Genomic DNA, 16,174 nt, shown 5'->3' on the forward strand with positions numbered 1-16,174 from the left:
AGGACTAAATGATGCTCTGTGTATACCACAAAAAAGACCCAACTCAGGCAAGGAGGGTAAACACAATGCCTGAGCTTTAAAAACTAAGTTTGAGATGACAAATAACTTAACTGACTGCAATCGTTAATGTCTAAATCATCTTAGGAAATCAGTACACAACAACAAACACAAAACATGGTATGAAACTGAAGTAGGAAAATATTTGTTGGATCAAGTGCTGGTTTCCTAAAACAGATGAAAGACAAGCAAAGTTCTAACTTCCAAGAATAATCTAGCTTCAAATGCACAATTGATCAGCTTTATGAAACAAAAGAGTAACAAGAATATCTACACAAGCCTTTCTGCTTTTTGATGCAACTTGTCACATGAATTAATTATTGCACTAATATACAGAATTTACTTTGCTGAAGCCATAGCAAGCAGTAAGAGATGATCAAAATGCACAGCAGCCTGTTTAATCACAACTTCTTTAATTTTATGGTAGCTCTGGAAAATTAACTTTTAACAGCTGTAGTAATAACACACAAAAGAAAATACTTTTATAGCTTCTTTTCCCTAGTGAGCATCTTTTGCTGGCCTCTACAGTCCTTGTCCAGGATCTTTGATACTATTACTCTCCTGATTTAGAATTCTTTTAAGTGCATAGAGCAGACAGAGATTGTGATGCCTTAAAATAACAAAGGTTCACCATCTCACGTGAAACAAAGAAATGTATAGAGACTGCATACACAAGAGAGCAGGAACTGTCACAATCTGTTACACTTAACAGAAACTATGCCTCTGTCGTGGATCTGCAGGTAACTTGATGCTCCAGAAATCATACAAGAGAGATTATTAGCATGGATAGGCCCACAGCATGATACCATGCACAGAAATCTATCTTGTGGGACAAAACATACAGAAATTATTACACTTGGTTCAGTTGTCCACCAGCGTTGGTTAATCCGTAATTGCAGCTGGCAGCTTCTGATTTAACCCAACAGATTAAATCACTATAGCTGGTCTCCTGGTAATCCCCACTGTTATTGTTTTATTACCATGCTTGACATTTGAAATATATTTCATTTTTTAAAAGAGAGTCATAATTCCAGCTACTCCAAATTGGTAACCTATTAAGTAGACAGGTATCCTATCCAAATTAAGGATTTTGCATTTTCTTCTTCAAAGGTGCACACAGTGACTTTACATTAATTAATTACTTGAAAATAAATATTGAACCAAGTGAATGTCAAAGTACAGAAGTTTCCATTATCTCTTCTTTGTTTGGGTAAGATGATCTGTAACATTCCCAGACGATGATACCAGTGGCTGAGTTTAGGTTATAAAATCCCAAATGGTATAAATACTAGAATATATGTTTGGAAAGGGTAGGAAGATTACAGGCCCTTTTCTCACATTTTGCTAAGAAAACCTGCTAGTGGAGAAAAAGAGAAGACAGTACTAAAGAAATCTTAGCAAAATACAGTTCCAAGCACTGAAGTTAGTTAAATGAGAGAAGATTTTTCACAGGTCCAGGAAAAAAACTCCCCAAACAGGTTATTTTAAGGAAATGCAGTAAAATAATTCCATATGCATTATCTTCAGCACCATCTCAATATAGAGGATTAAAATGGTGGGAACCTGTTCCATCACAGGATGAGCTTTTCAGAACTACTGAACTAAGCACACAGTAAACAAATTAATATCTACAGCATACTCCAAGTGAAACAACTCTTTCTTCAGTGTAACTGGGAATACAGGCAACGATATGAACATTAGGTGGTTGTCAGCATCTCTGCAGTCAGATACTTCATTCTCTATTGTTCACAGAAGAAAAATCACCACCATCACCTGCAACCCTGTCACTGCTCGTTCTGTCAAATCCAAGATGTCAGGCAATACTCCCCCAGCATTCCAGTAACGCCAGGCTGTTTCCAACTAATACACAGGAATGACAAGTCAGCCCTCACTGATGCTCTGCAGAAAAAAATAATTACAATAAAACTGTGGAAAGAAAATGTAACAGAGAACAAAATCAAAAGCTTCCACAGCAGCATCTGTGTGCTTAGTATTTAGCATTCACCACTGCTATATCTAAATGTCTATCATAAATACATGTATCAAATTATAACCTCCAACTAACACTAACTAAATCCAGGACACAAAGTAGTTTTTTATCTGTAGAAGGGGGCAAACTTTCTTTCATATTGATGAACAGGAGGTTTCAGGATCCTGCATATGAAAAAAAAAAAAAAAATAAATCAACATCTGAATTAAAATAAAAATGTTAAACATCCTACAGAATTAAAACATCTTTTCTTGATTTTAAATAAAGTACCTGGCAATGTTGACAGGCCTTAAAGATATCTCCCAGTATAAGAATGTGGGGGAAAAAAATCAGAGAAATCATTTAAAGAGATACTATTTTACAGTAATTTCTAAAAAGACTGGTGAAAATAAATTCATCTCATGTAGTGTGTTTTGCAGCTATTTGTTTTAGATGTTCTTAATTGATACAGAATTATTTATACAATTAAGTCTTAATCAGTCAAGATAAACTGAAGACCTCTCAATAAGGTAAATTCTGCAGACTGGAGGTTGTTGATGAAATTCCAGGTGCAAAAGTCAAACCCAGAGAAAAATCAAAATGTTCACAAAAGTGACATTCCAGTGTACCATTCTGAACATAATTTATGTTTCATTGGATCTGAAGGACTCTCAGTGTAGCTACAACTAAGAAAGTAAAAACAAAGTAATCCATCACATTAGATATCCCTAGGATATTAAAAGTTCTACTTGATTAAACCAACTAATAAAAGTCAGAGGGATGCAGAAAAATATGCCTGTCTACTTCTGATTGCTTTGAAACTCAAATTATACTCAGATTGCAAACAACACCTTAAAATATTTCACAAAAATATTCTCCGTGTACATCTGCCACAGTAGATCCTATAAATAAATGCTGCCAACTGCACCACAGACACTGCCATAAAACAACCACAGGTTCCTGTTCCCTCTGCCATTATTCACCATCTAATAGGAAGTCAGGTAAGAACATTCTGTAATATTTAAACAAATTAAAAACCTTAGGTAACTTCATGTTTGTTCACATACTGTGTTTTGGCCACTTAGACATTAGTAGTGATGGCACAGGGGCTGTAGTGAACACTTAGCAAATAGGTCTACATTCCCTTACAGGTTCCCAAACACGTCTGTACAGTTCAGAGAGCAGTGTGAACAAATACTTATCTAATAGTTTTTCTAAGCGTCTGCTAAGCTTTAATTATTTGAACAACAAAGCATTAACCAAACATATCTAACTGAAGAAGCAGAGATGACTACACAATTAAACGTCTCCAGCATATGGCAGCAGCACACATGGGCAAACAAATGCAATCTGTTTGCAGCAGTTGCTCTCCAAAGCTTTCCCCATTTCCTTGATGGTAACAAGCAGTCACTGTTTCACATCTTAAGGAACCCGTGGAACCTCCTTTCAACATGTCAGCTCCCTCCAAAGCAGCAGCACACACAGCATCATTGCTGACCACCAGGAATGAAAGGCAGATCAAGCACAGCAAGCTTCATTTCTTGTGGTCAACAGAGAGCTATCTCAAGACAACCCTTGTCACACTCTCACAGTTCAGGCTCACACATTATCAACAGATCCTGTAAACAAGTTAGACAGAACTGATAGAACTCGGAGATGGCAGAAGGCGGATGCTACCTGATTGATTTCACTAATCACAACTCATGACTCTGCTGAGGCAGTCCCAGAACTTCTCTGTTCTCTAGCAGAGATCCTCCAACAGATTACACCTCTAACAGATTATAATGTGCTTTTGGACACTGACTCTCACTCAGCATGGTTCACAGCAAACTTCTTGTACACAAGTGCCAGTATCTTTTGTGTTTCGATCTTTCTTATTTGAAAGTACTAATTAAATAAACTGCCAATAATTCTGCCAAGAAACTTAGCAGAGCTAATCTGTCTAAATAATCATTCCTGGTAGGAAATAGCACATCCTTAGCTGTCACTACATCCATCCAGGCTATGATTCACTGCTGTCACCTTACCAAGGCCCACCCTGCTTTCATCCCAGACCACATCAAGCATTTACAGACAGCTGCATTACACAGCTGTGTATAGTTGGACCTATATTCTTCTCCTACACATTGATTTACTTAATATTAAAGTGCCCAAATGTCTACATGGTGACCTAGAACTCCTTTTTTTCTTCTATGGGATTCACACATCTTTACATTGGCACCCACCAAATTCATGTGTTTCCTTTGAGTACGAGAAAGATTTCTTAAAATTTCACCTAGATAAACTTTCACTGCTGAATTTAACTCTGTTTAACTGACTCTGTATAGTTCATCTGAACTGCAGCACATGCCTCTTTCCTATACCTTTCACCTACAGTATAACACAGGCTACGTATGTTGACAGCAACCAATGAGTCCTGTTGTTTTCTGATTACACAGTCAAGTCTACTTGCTTATTTCCAGAGACCTGTAAAACATCTTGCTTTCTTCCCCCCTCATTCATCAAACTTGGATAGCAAATAAAAAATTTTTAAAAGATAAAATTAAAAAAATAAGACACTTTAAAATTTACATCCTTCATAGCTAGTAAAAAACTCTTCTGTAGGGAAAAAAAATTTAATTCCTTCCAGATTTGGTATTTTTCTGCTAGGTTGGTTTCTAGGTGACTTCTTACTCTTCCCAGAATCAGGTTCTCAATTCCTTGCCTTCAGGAAGTTCCCAAGAGTTTCACTTTGTTTCTGTACCCTCTATCTCTGCCTTTCAAGGGCAAATCTGCTCGTAATTTTAGTCTGCCTTCTGACAAAGGCAGGACCATCTCAAAACGAAAACAAAATAATTAACAAAAATGGCAGACACTGTCTGTTCACATAGGGATTCATCCTTGAACTTCCATTTTCTGAGCTTTGTGAGCTATTCAGTATTTTACCAGAAGAAGGGAATTATGGTTTTCTCTCAGTGTCCTTCCTTCCCCTTTCAACAACCATCACTAACAGTCTTCTCTCCACTTCCATGTTCTCCTGAGCACATCCATTTCTAACTCACAGGCTTCACAGTCTGGAGCTAGAACTCCTTCTGACCTCTGTCCCTTTACTTGAAAATGTTCAGCTGACCTGGCTCACTGAATTACTTCTGTAAAGCCTCTAATAAACAATGTTATCCTACTTATCCCAACTTTGAGAACTGCTTAAGGCATTTCCCTCCTGTCACTCAGTCTCCACAATGTCTGGTTTAATTGAAGTCCCTCCCTCATTCTTTGCAGAGCTGGCACTGCCCTTCAGCCCTTTTCTCCTGTCCTCAAGGTCACTACAGTCTACACTGGATCAGTCAGTAAAATGTCTTCACAAGAGCTGCACACTGGAAAAAGTACCAGAAAAAGTATTAAAAATTATGTGCATCAAGTCTCCACAGAACACATCCACAGGATCTAAGTAGGAAACTATTTTGCTAAAATGGTATCAAAGTTCAGGCTTGTAATTATAATAGGTGTAATAAATGGCTGACACCATGCCAGATAGATCCTTGTAACTATTATAAATCTACCATTATTTTCATTTTATGCTTAATGGAGAAGAAGCTGAGACCTGTCACATCCAGCTCTATGTTTGAGCTCAAACAGGTGTTTCTCAAGAAGAAATGGTTCCTCGGTTCCCAGCTCCCCACACACTCCAGGAAAGACAGCAACTTAGAACATGTAACCAAAGTCTGAAATCCCTTCACACTCCAGGAGGTCAAATTAAAGTCAGTCATTTATACAAATCATACAGAAAACAGAGAGAGTTGGCTGAATTTTAATTAAAATGAATGGCTGTGTAGGCAGGATGAACTGAGCTGTTCCTTGTCACCTGCTTTGCTGAACACAGGAGGCAGTACAGCATGTACCATACATTTAAACAAAAGAAGCAGAAATGAGTTCAAAATACTCCCTCAAGACAGACAGGAGCAAGAAAAACAACCTTTAGTTGTGTTCAACCTTCAGAAAATACTCACTAAATACCACACAGCACTATGTTCAAGTTCCTGCTCAGTTGAGTTAGAGCACAGAACTGTAAACCACTCTTCACTAAATATCAGAAAAGTAACATCTACATTATACACATGCCTCTCTTAGCATCTCCTTCTACAAAAAGTTACCAGAACAGTATAAAGCCATAACACTTCACAATAGCACCTCAGCAAACTTGAACACTTGGATGTGAGGTTGGAGATGTTAAATCCAGTACAGCTTTCTCTGCAGCAGGAGCAAGCATGGTCCTGAATAATTTCTGACTATAGTTCGCAGCGCAAAGTGTGAAATCTGCTATATACAGGCAACCTTTAAAAAGAAGGATGCAGAATTAATGCAATTTATAAAATCTGTGCAACCCCTAGTTAGGAGAAAAACCATTGCCATACCTTGGCAGCTGTTGCCGTGTTGTTGTGTCTCAGTTTCTCATGTAATTTAGGAAAATCGTCTCCCTAAGCCTCAATGATGGTAAGTCAGTCAAAAGTGCTGCAGGACACCACCAAGAGCCAAGGTAATGTTCTACATCTACTTTTTTTCAAGACTTTATATCTTGGTAGCTTCACTGCAAGCTTTAGGGATGGGTCAGGACACTCCTCCCCAAAGATGAGATGAGAAGTGGCAACATTATTAGCAGTGACTAACCTTGTTTCTGGAAGCTCTGTACTGCCCTTGGAATTTAACACACAGCTTTCACTGTACTTCATGAAGGGCTACCAGCTGGTGCTCTCTCCAAATATCTCTAAGGTATTTTTTTGCAGGAGAAGGGATGGAAATGCATTGTGTTTCATGGGGATGAGTTGACAAGGTCTTAAAGCTTGCACACAATCTCACCAGGCAATTTTTGTTGGCCAAATCGATTTTATGTTTCAGACTTACTTAAAACTAAGTATTAAAAGCACTACTAAATTAAATAAGTAAACCAAGATTAAATACAAGGGGTTAATTCCTCTACCCCTACTTTCTTATTACTGTATATGGCCATTGTTTGCACACAGCCACCTGTCAAGCCTCAGAGCACAAACAATCTTTTGGCTGAACAAGGCCCACCAAAAGCTTGATAAGCTTGATTATGACAGAGGAAATCAAACAGATCTGTTCAAGGAAAAATAAAAAAATCATCTGAAAAAGTTATTTTTTTCCTACTGAAAGAATGGCATGCATATATCTATAAATATATATTTTAGATAGATGGATAGATATCTAAAGTGCACAGCTCTGCAACCTCTTCCACCTAGACTGCAGTGCTGGCAGAAGGCTAAAGGTTCTCAGCCTAAGTAGCAGATTCTGTTGCTGCAAAGCTTGCTTTGATTTTGATCATGAAAATAAGTTTGATACAGCGGTCAGTAAAAGGTCAACATTACCATAATACATCAACTATAGCCACATTTTTGCTTCTCAACAGAAATAAACAAACTTTGCTTCACTGGTGAAGACTTCAGCCATTAGCTATGGCAAGTTATATTGTACTGCATTTTATATTTTCATCCCCCAAGTGCAAAGGCATATCAGGAAAATGGACAGTATCAAAATGCAGCAGTAAATAAACAGGTTTTTACAAGGAAAATATCACAAGACATCCATAAACCCTCTGTTTATTTCTTCCATATTTAAAACAATAAAACAATGCAAGCAACCACATTTCTCTCTGTAATACGTGACCTTGATGAATCATCCCCATTTTGGGGGTAAAAAAAAGAAAAAAGATTGCCTTACTTTCATCTAAAAAGACTCCTCTACTAATCCCAGATTCTGTCAGTGTATCCCTGCCAGTGTAGTAGTGTGATCACAGCAACGTTCAGCCATGTCAAACACAGGCCTATGAGCACGAAACAGGTTCCAAAGGCACAGTAAGGGGAGAATGAAATCCACTTATTAAGTGCTAGGTGTCTTTTGAAGAATGCTTAGAGGAGCTAACATTAAGAGGTCAGTCAGAAATACATGGGACATTAAGTAAATAACCTCTTAAAATAATATGATGGATAAATTTATTAAAAATCAATTTTAAAATAGATTCCTTTTCTGACTACTGCACTTGCTTTGCCTGGCAAAGGAAATGGGAATAATTAATGGATTTGGCTGCTTCTCTCCAGGGACGAAGATAATCAATCTGTGGGGGAAAGCCTTTATCTAGCACAGAGACAGCCCTTGTACAGCAGATGGAAAAGAAAAGAAAAGAAAAAAAAGAAAGAAAACTGGGGGGTAGGGATCTTTCGCTGGCTGCCCTCCAGACCTGCTTACCAGCTCCTCCCGCTCAAACTAACTCAACTCGAGGTATTTGAAATGCTGGTGAGGTTGACAGTGATAATATTCTTTCTTTTATGAACCAGAATGAAAGTGGTGGGAGGAGGGAGGTCCCCTATTGTTACTGCAATAAGAAAAACCTCCAAATCCATCCAGAAACAACACACACACCATCCTGCTCCTTTCTGGCAAGTGCAGATCTTCAAACTGAGAACAATTCTCTTTTTTTTCACTTATTTCATTACAATTAGCCCACAGTCATTGGCCTGACAACACATGAGCTGCAGGTTTATCAGAATGAAAGGGGGTTTTTTTAGTTATTTATTTTACAATTGCTCAGTTCATTATCTACTCCACAGTTGAGTAGTTCCTGAAACATAAACCTTGTTTTCAGTGTACAAGAGATGCAAGTCAATTCATTACTGAACCTCTAACCTTTCTACATCTATAGCACCAAAGTCTACACAAACACCTTTCTGAGTGGTCATTCAGAAACCTAATGCTCAATGGTTCTACAAAGAAACAGTTCCCACTGAAAACTAACAACATGTTGGTCTTCTGCAACAAACTAACAGTGACTACATTTTTCCCAATGGTTCATGACTTAGGATTTTAAAAAATTTAAATAATTATAGGAGACCAAAACAAGCTAGAACCTCACGCTTCCTGTATCTTTATTTTCTGATGGCCAGAGATTAGAACGAAGAAGGTTTTATCAGATAAGGTTGCATAAAAAAAAAAGATAATAATCTCACAGCACTGCTGAAAATAGCACGCAACATAAGAACCTTTGAGAGCACACAGAACTCCCAGGATTCCCAAAGTCATTTTAAGACAAATTAAAACACCTTTAAAGGAATTAATTTCTCTAGAAGACCAGAGACCTCCTTATTTGGAGGAGGACATAATTCATCTTATTGAAGTCACCATACCAGTGGCCTGGAACCCAATCAGAAGAGTATCAATTAGCTTAATCAACAGTAATATAAGTAGCATAGAGTTTCACAGGCAGTTAAACAGTGCTAATCTCTTTTCCAAATCACCATGTGGTTTTCCTTTAAAAGAGAACTAGGGGAACAGGAGTTTGTCAGAATTTCATCTATCACCAAAACTAATCTGTGTTACCACTGTCTGTCACGTGGTGTTGATAAACTCATTATTTCAAATTAGCCCAAACAACAAAAGGCTCTTAAGAAAAATGTAGTCTTACTGGTTTGTCAGTGACTTAAAGACTAATGTGGAAAAGTAAACAGACAGGTGATCTGACGGATGTAAACAAGTGTCTACTTAGTAAAGGTCAAGTCCTCAGTTTATATAAATTTAAGAACCAGCAATGGCTGAAAATATAAACATTTTTAAAGACAACATAGTGGGGGGTGGGGGGGAGAAGGAAATGTTCTTCAGTACTTAATCCATAATCCAGGTTAAATTCTGGAAGAAAACAAACAGAAATCAAACAGAAGTGATCAGCAGTACATCAGTGGTCAGTCCAAACCATACAAAAATAATCCTTTAAATTTACCTACCATCTCTAACCTCCTCTTGTATACTAAACTTTTGGTCTATACATTTTGTTTCTCAGCCTTATTTTAGGAGCATGTGAGAAAACTTCTACATTTTCTTAAGATGTAGTTGATAGTTTCATTAAACCTATTGTTTTTCATCTTTCAGTAGCAGGTAAATAATTTAGCATCACACAGCTGGAAATCAAAGTTTAGTCCTCTTTTTTTTTTCTTGTACATCATAACTACATGTTCAAATTCTACTGTTCTTCCAGTGAATGTTTCAGCAAATTAAAATTACAAGTTGCACCTACTTTTTCTTCCTTTTTAGAAGTAATTAGAGTAGGGGAAAAAATACTAAGTAAAATATAATTTTAAGTCTAGATCTTGACACTAATAAATTTGTTATTTTGGGGCCAGAGAGAAATCTTGTTTCTGAGTTATATAAGCATGAGTTCTGGAAAAAATCTCAAGGCATCCTCACACAGTTCCTCCTTTTTGCAGCATGATTAGATCAAGAAATACGCAATATCGCATCCAGTTTTTATCCCCCACTTCATCCTCATGACAAGCAAACATAGGTGGTTTAACCTCACATCTCTGGTCCTTACTGTCCTACATAGATTTGTCTCACAATCCAGGTGTCAGTGCCTTATTCACACCACTGCAGCACAACTGCTGTGGCACAGCTGCAGCGGACTCCAATTTCACACAGAGTCAAGGTTAAAAAATTGGCTGGACTTGCATACACACCAAGCACAGTAGGCATCTGCTCTGCTACATACTGGAAATGGCTCAAATGCACCTGCACCCTAAAATCAAAGGAATTACCAGGTGTCTATCAATGCAACTGATCTACTAGTTGGCAAACCTGCCAACTAGAGCAGGACACCAATCAAGCAAGAACACCAATTAAATACTGACCACAGAATAAAAATGAAGATGTACTAACTGTAATCTTCAGCTCAAAAAAAGGATGTACTACAACAGTTACACATTCAGCAAGCAACATTCTACCTTCTCAGCTGAAAGCAGTCCAAATAGAGTCACTGGAAAACGTGCCTTTCCAACTACTTAAATCATCCTGATTTAATGGCTGTATCCGTACTTATGAAGTGCTTTATGAAACTCTGAAACACAGGGACAAAGTTCGGTTCAAATAATCATTCATCTCCTAATGAGATGAGATCCATTCAAACCACCACGTTAAAGCACTAGTTAGTGTACTCACTAAGAACTTAAGCACAAACTAGAAGCTACATTTTTGAGATACCATTCTGCTTTTCCATAGCCAATGTAATGTCCCAGGAAACACACAGACACACAGGAGGACTTGAAAAACACTGGAGGTCTGCTGCTGGGGCAAGCAGTCTATGCAGAAGTGGAGAGGGCTGTAGGGACATCACGACATGCCCTCTTGGATTTTTGTACTAAGTATTTAATATAAACTCTACGAAAAAAGCTGAACTCTCTCAAGGGGCTAAACAGTTGATATAAAACTCTCCCCAGGCAAAAATTCTACAGCAAAATGATTTTTTAATATACATTAAAACTGCAATGAAAGCAAAAAGGAAGAAAGTTATTTAACTACAATATCAAATAAGTGCTGAATTCAGGATCAATAGAGGCAAAATGCAGAGTAATTTTCACAAAATCACTACCACTCCATTTAATTTTTATTTATTTTCCCTTTTGCTCCTGCTGTCTCAGGCTTTTCAACAGATACTATGTGGCATGTCTTAAACAATATATTTAAAGTGCCATTTAGTTTTGTGAAATATGAAACAATTAATGTTTCAATATTACAAAGAAACCACTATATTGGAATTTATGACCACATTTGGAAAGAACTGTATATGGCCTTTGGTTAATGTCCAGCAGATATTCCAGCATCAAACCCCCTCTTTGAATCTCCAATGCTTTTACGCTGCCTAACATCTCATCTTGATACTACAAGTTTGACTATTTTAGGGAGCATTTGCAGCAAATAAAGAAATCTCTCCCCATTCATAGTCTCTAATTTTATTTTACTAAAGCACTGTTACCATGTGCATTAAAGTTATTACCATAAGTTATAAAATGTTCCTGTAATAGACTGGGGTTGTTTGTTGTTGGTTTTTTCCCCCAAGTGTCCAGCACTTTATATTCTAAAAGCCAGACCATCTTGTGGCCTTTAGTCCTGTGAACCTGTGAACATCAACCTCATCCAATGTGAAGTTTAAGAATCAAATTTCAGCTACAATTACTGGTACTTTCCTTTCCAAGATAGTCAGAGATTAGAAATTCAAATGAATTTAACAGGTGTTAACAGCACAAATATTAACTGGCATTTACTAAGAGACATGAATTATTTGTCTAGCTTTTCAGAGATCTACTATAATCCTCCACAAAATCCCCAAAAGACATAAGCATTAGAAAACTGTGAGCATAAAAATATATAACACACAAATGAGTATAAAATATGAATATATTTGTGACATGCAAGATGTCAGTTCTACAGCACAGCAATCAGTTTGGCTTTAACCCAAAAAAGCATTTAAACATATGAGACTTGCTGATGCTAAGCATGTCTTCAGCTGCTTTTCCAGGCTCTAGTTAACACACTACATGATGCAGGGGAACTTCCATCAAAAGTCAACACTAAAAAAAAAAATTTTCTAATTTCCAAGAACAATTAAGGAGTTGGCTTCAAATAAATAAATAAATAGATCAGTAATTGGATACTATTATTAGCATCATTATTCCTTCCAAACACAGCTTCAGAACTGCAAAGCTCTGTGTTCATGAGGTACAGCTGGGTACTGGGTTGTTTGTCTGGGTTCTTTTCTTTTTTCCTCCTCACCAAGCAATCCCTACTTAGGTACAGCTAGTAAGAGGTCCTCTGTCAACTCGAGGATAAAAAAACAAATCACTTTCAGTACCATTTTATTCAATGTGTCAGTGACTACAAGTACTTATTCTGAAAGCTCTCATACTGCAATAAATTTCATGGAAAAGTTAGCACGTTAAGCCTCAAAAAAAACCCCAAACAACAAAAAACAACAAATGCAAAAAACCCCACACAACCAATCCACTTCTCTCTATGTATCTATAGCCCATCAGAATTAAAAACAACTTCCAAGCTAGGATAAAGAAGCATGTCCTATAAGTATGTTATCTTTGCTTTCTTGTTCTTGCAAATACTCTGGCCACTTTTTATGGGTAACTTGAGTATCATATGACCCATTACTTTCAGAACTAAACAAAAGGCTGAAGGACCCAACAACAACATAAAAACCCATGAAAAAAATCAAAACCCAGGAAGCATGCCAGGAACAGTTATATTATCAAGAAAGGCTGTCTCTTAATACTTTCACTGTCCCTTCTACTCTTTTTGTCATATTAGCAATTTTTCTGGTTCTGCTCTGCAGAAGGTTTCACCAAATGCTCTACTTAAGTAACAATTCTGGGTCAACAATTTTAAGGAATCATTATTTTACATGAAAGTACTATAATAAGAAAGAAATATCTGGGGGTTTTTATGACATTTAAGTCCAAGTAAAACAACATATATTTGATACAAATAACATTCATATGTCAAGGTTTCAGTGTGTTTCTTTTCTACAGATGACAGCCACAGATTGTCACCCAACAGTCCATGAACACACAGAGAATACATTGCACACCCAAGAACATTCCAGCTAATCAAAATCAGTTCTGTTGGTGCTTTAGTCCCAGATCTATTCTGGCTTTTTTCTTTTTTTCTTTTTTTTACCTCTTTTACAGACGATGTTTCCGACACCATCTTGCTTCATAATGAAGACCTGAACTGCAGACAAAGTGAAAGCAGTAAAGCAGAACAAACAGCTTTGATTATCTTCTGCAAATATTGTTATATTAGCATGAAATGGTTTGGCTTTCACAATGCCCGTTTTATTATTTGAAACATGAATAGGTTGAGAGGAACAGAAGCACAATGAGGACAATTCAGCACATCTTTCATACAGACACAAATCCATTGTCAAGAGCAAACACTGCTTTCTACACTCACCAATACAAAGGTCTAATAGGAAGTCCTTACTACGGAGCATATCCGCATCCCAGGCATTAACCAGAATTATTTTACCAGGAAGAAATCCACTAAAAAAACACTTTATTACTTGAGTTTATACATCTGAATAATTTACCTATATATACAGATATAAAACTGCACTGCTGCCTGAATATGTATTCTGTTAGCATATATAGCTTCAAAAAACAATCCCACAGAACAGCTAACATTAGCTTTTCTATCCGAGGTAGATCCAACAAAAGCAGTAAAATCCTCTCAAATTAAAAACCCTACACTACTGGTAACATTAAATTTGTTTACTAGAAGTCTTTGAGGGATTAATAGGGAAATAGATACCAGGCCAAAAATCACAAGAACACTAAAAACGTTTAATTTTATTTTGCATTCTTCTGCTACTCTATTACTCAAGGATGAACGATCTCCTGGAAAAAAAACCACACTCAGTATTTGACAACATGAATCCTACACCTAAACAATCAAACTTATTTTCTCATTTTTTAAAAAGTACTTTCTCCATTTTCTTTCTTGTTTGACCAGCTTTTCTGTACATGGTGTGCACAAACTTGTTTCTACATATGCCTCATCAGCTTTTAAAAATAATGTTTCACCTTACTCAATAATAGCTTTATGAGTATCACACATTCCCCTCAGCACCCTAGAAATAGTGCCTTACCAATTTCATCTGAGGAGAAAATCCAGAACAGCAAAGATCCAACCTCCACTGACCTAAACTATAATGGAAAAGCAAACACTTGCATTTTCATCATTCTGATTCAAAGAAAAGAAAAGTTGCTCTAAGCATGATGAAAGAGATTCAGACAATCTCTTGCCACCTGGAATCTTGAGGCAAACAGATCAAGTACATTTAAATAAAAAATTTACTAAAGTTCACGTCCAGAAATGGAGAGCTAACATGTACATGCCCCTTCAACCACTAAATATACCATGAAATAATGAAACTAGAGCGTAAGTGGAACACATGGAAGACAAAGTTTCACTGACCTGTCATTTACAGTGCTCCTCCCAGAGCCAAATGAGAATGCTGCTTTCCCAAATAAAAACTAGATCCCTAATGTAGCAATTTTCCTCAGCTTCATCTACCATTTTTACAGTTCATACAGGCCACAGAGACAACTGCAAATGCAGCCTTCACCAAAACACTAGCTAAAGCATGCATCATTGAAAGACTTTGTTCTTTAAGTCTCCCATCAAGTTTGACCCATGGACATTTAGAAACAAAGAAATATGTGTCTATGTAGCACAATCATCATATGCTTCAGTCACCATCCCCAGAATGTACTACTACAAAAAACTTTTCAGGAAGAAAGCTGCTTAACTAAATTGTTCACCTGAAAGATATATACTGGTAATACAACAAACCCTCTTCTCTAGGAAAATACCAAATCAATTCTTTCATATGCTGCACCAAGAGATCATTTTTTTTCTAGAGGAAAAGGACAGAAATAACCTACAAGATCATCCTTATATTTTTCCTAGAATTTTTGAATACAGTTCCATGTCTATAAACTCTGTCCCAGTTCACTATTCCTGACTGTAATACACTGTTGAGTATATCATTTGTTATTCATGCCTGATAGACCATTATTCACCCACATCCACTTTTTAACTTCTACCATGCTTTATTGAAAGAGTAAGGAGATTCTGACAAGGGATGAGATGGCATATCTATTGATCTCACATACACATCCACTCCTCTTCAGTCCTTTCCATCTATAACAAGTCTCTTCTAATCTGAGTGTTTTTACAGATGAGCCTTATGAAGGAAGATTTGAAACCACTCTCTTGCTATACTTGCTATATTTCCTGTATACTTTCACAGGAGATTGTGAAGAAACCATTTTTCTACATGAAATAGCAAAAGCAGATGACTCAATCAAAAACCTAGAACATGAGATCAGAAAGTAAAAAATTATGCACTACAACAGAGATTCCTTTAAGTCAGTCAAAAATTAACATAACTAAACAAAAAAAACAACATAACTTTAAAAATCATCACCTTGGAAGGAATTTGACAACCCTTGAACAGGAGAAAGACAACAGCACAAGGCAAAACTTGACTAGAAAGCAGAAGGAAAGAGCTTGTCAAACACTGAAAACTAAGAGGGGGGGAAAAAAACCCAACAACCTTTTTTTTAGTCCCCCAATATTTGGTCCAGCTAGGTTTAATTTTTCCTTAAAATTAGTTATCAAGATACAGTCAACTGTTATGGACAAAATAAGATAATTGACATGATATTTCAGAGCAAGGGGAAACATCACTTAGCATTCTGAAGATATACTCTCTGACAATTTAAAAGCAACTTTATTTCAATACAGATACACAGATAAAGT

At 36.8% G+C, this 16,174-nt stretch overlaps 1 protein-coding gene across 1 annotated transcript in view; it reads right to left on the minus strand.

The window, feature by feature from the left end:
• ATP2B2 (ATPase plasma membrane Ca2+ transporting 2) overlaps nt 1-16,174 on the minus strand; it is a 409,447-nt gene that overhangs the window by 348,523 nt on the left and 44,750 nt on the right. The window lies entirely within an intron of this gene.

Source organism: Apus apus, chromosome 9, assembly GCF_020740795.1.
Source record: "Apus apus isolate bApuApu2 chromosome 9, bApuApu2.pri.cur, whole genome shotgun sequence".
Taxonomy (NCBI): Eukaryota; Metazoa; Chordata; class Aves; order Apodiformes; family Apodidae; genus Apus; species Apus apus.